At 41.4% G+C, this 3062-nt stretch overlaps 1 long non-coding RNA gene across 1 annotated transcript; it reads left to right on the forward strand.

Annotated features, from left to right (window-relative positions):
• Positions 1–940: 940 nt before the first annotated feature.
• On the forward strand, positions 941–2060 carry LOC134464460 (uncharacterized). Its single transcript, XR_010037904.1, has 2 exons — positions 941–1232; positions 1927–2060. It is a non-coding gene; the product is annotated as an uncharacterized LOC134464460 (long non-coding RNA).
• The last annotated feature ends 1002 nt before the right edge of the window (positions 2061–3062 follow it).

Here is a 3062-nt window from a genome sequence, read left to right on the forward strand (position 1 = left end):
TCTGGATCTTTCTTTGCGGCAGCATAACTGTACAATGAAAACGTATAAAGCTTGGTGGTGCTTAGTGGTGAGAAAAAACAGCACGCAATTTGCAGATGTCACCAACCCAGAGACACCCGGCCGTCATTATTCACAGGCGACACAGCAACTCTGCGACCTAAAACTCTGCTGATGTGGTTTGTGGTACGCCTTACAGGCAGACAGTGCACGCACTCACAGACATAGTTGGCACACATTCAGAGAGAGAGAAAGAGAGAGAGAGAGAGAGAGAGAGATATTAATTCAGCAAACCACACACTGGAGGCATGGTTGTAAAAAGAAAAACAGTACACACAAGTCATTCAAGCAGCTTTCTTTCCTTTCATGTAGACGTCTGCTTTTGAGTTTGCAGCCACCTTAAGGTATTCAGCTTTGTTCTGCTACTCAAAGAATCACGGCAGTGGCAAATTACATTAAACGATTATGCCTCACAGCACACAGCACAGGACAAACTCTTCTGGATATTCAGTAGAATTGTTCAGCTGGTAATAGGGACAGACAGTAGATATGGGATTTATACTTTGAGATGTGAATAGGCATTAGTCACTCATTAAATTCCATTAGGCCTATGACTTTGTGATAGTAAAAAAAGACCCCATGAAAGCAGGGCCGGCATAGGCATAGGCACACCAGGCGGTCGCCTAGGGCGGCAAATGTCCTGGGGGCACCAGAAATGCCCAAAATATCCCACAGAGTTAGAATGTCAAACCATTTTTTTACATGTTGCTTATGCTTTTGCCTAGGGCACCAAGTTGACTAGATCCGGCCCTGCATGACAGACTGACTTGTAAGGTTGTAGGCCTATTTATCTTTATTTTGGTATTAATGCTGGACATAATGAGCCTCCTTAATTAAATGCATGAAACGTTTTGTGTAGCGGCAGGTGTATCCATGATTTGCATGTGACGTCAAACGTTCTAGTGGACGGCTACTGGACGGCAAGAGTGCCGCATTGATGAATGGATTCCTATGGGACTCGCAACGTTTAGTAACTCATAACATAACTTAGATCGCCGATAAACTAAACACCGTGAACACCCATTGTGCTGTTTGTTACAAAAACAGATAGGGTTACAACCCAGGCGTGACTTTTCACTGGATCTCAAAATAAAACGAGAAAGCTGAGGTGAATCGCGGCAACCAACTGGAAAACCATCAAACTAGCCTACTCAAGTAGCTGGATGAGCACCACGGTAAGTTTCTCATTTGCCATCCTTTGTATCATCATTTGTCTCTTAATTCGTGAACGCTGGTTAATTTAAGTCTAATGTGCAATTTCAGTGGCTTTTTCTGTGAGGTCAATGTAAGATGCTTTCCATGATTAAGGTTAATTATCAGCATCATTACGCTATGATGGACGTATGCTAAGATATCGCAGGCTGTAACATAAACACGGAATTCATAAAGCTCTTGGTGAAATAGCAAGGCTATGACGCATAATATCGCTACTGTTAAGGTTCAAATGTAAAAATAAACCATGTGTACATCTCTAGCGCTGATTTCCCAAGTAGTAGGCCTACTCTCCAGCATGATGCTGTCATGAAATGCCAATCACCTTATCCATGCTGGCCTATTTATAATGACATGCATAGGCCCACCAGTGTCGATGTTGTTAATATGAAGTCCACCACTTTGTTGTGTTGTCATCCAAATTGTCTGCCCTCTGAAATCAGTCACACACAGAGGCTTAATGGTTTGGGAATTGGTATTACGATTGGAGGGTTGCAGGTTCAAATCCCATCCTACACCTCTCCCTTCACCTCCCATCCAGGCTGAAGTAGGCCTATGAGCTAGGCACCAAGCCCCATGCTGCAGGGACAATTCACTGTGAGTAACGAAGTTGCTTTGGATAAGTGTCAGCTAAGTGTTATCTTTCTGTTTCTCCAGATGAGAAGAGCGATGATCTGATGTCATGACACATTGGATGTATGGAAGAGCCAGAGGTCCAGCACACCAAGTCAAGTTTAGCCGATTTCAACCTCTTAATCACACCAACTCAATGTAGTAATCAGTTCATTCAATGGCTCAAAGACTTTATTTTTAGACACAAAGTACAAATACATTTCAAGGTTTTGTAGGTGATGGGAGGGGATATCTATTGTGGGGTGGACATGTACAATAGACGTGCAAGTACTTATTTATATTAATAAATGGTTATCTGAACTAGGCCTGTAATAGTCAACCCATTGATGCTGGATGCTGTGTAAGTTACTTGTTGTATTGACCTAGGTGCCTGGAGCGACACAGCATTTAGGCATGACATATTAGATTTTTTTAGATTAAAAATGTGGGTATGTTAGAGCTGAATTAACATGTTCTAATGCAAGAGGATGGTCTTAGCTTTTAAAACTCATATCATGTCTGTATGTGCTTCAGAGACTTATTTAGTTATTTGGGGGTTTTTTATAGGATGAGGACACCTTTCTTAAAAGGGGCATAGGCAATTAGCTGGCATTTTGGTGCCGGCTGAAATGGGTTAATATTATTTACATACAGCACTATCCCCATACCAGTATACCCATGTCACCTGAGATATACATTTAGTGGAGACAATATAATTAGTTAGACTAGACTGAAGATTGACAGGCGGTCATGGGTAAGTGGTTAGAGTGTCAGCCTCATAGAGGTAGAAAATAACACTAGAGGTGACCCCGCCCCCATTCTGACGGCAATCTGTGGCAGCCATTATCTGTAGGTAGGTCTGATAAATGGAAATGAATGGACAAGGAGGCTCACCTCTGTCAAAAAATGGCTTAATAATGTGAAAATGTCCACCAACACACTCCACAAGGACAATAGTTGAAGTGTGTTGCTAAATATGTGCAGAATTAATATAATTAGATTTTTAGATGTATTTTATCGAGTCATATGATTTAATTAGATATTTATCCTGACATTCAAATCTGGTCTTTGATTAATGGGTTACTTCATATTCACACAGTTTTAGTCCATTTTTTAACAGAGGTGGGCGTGTTCTACATTGACTTGAATTGACTGAAGGTGCCTACACTACATACAGACAA

Source organism: Engraulis encrasicolus, chromosome 15, assembly GCF_034702125.1.
Source record: "Engraulis encrasicolus isolate BLACKSEA-1 chromosome 15, IST_EnEncr_1.0, whole genome shotgun sequence".
Taxonomy (NCBI): domain Eukaryota; kingdom Metazoa; phylum Chordata; class Actinopteri; order Clupeiformes; family Engraulidae; genus Engraulis; species Engraulis encrasicolus.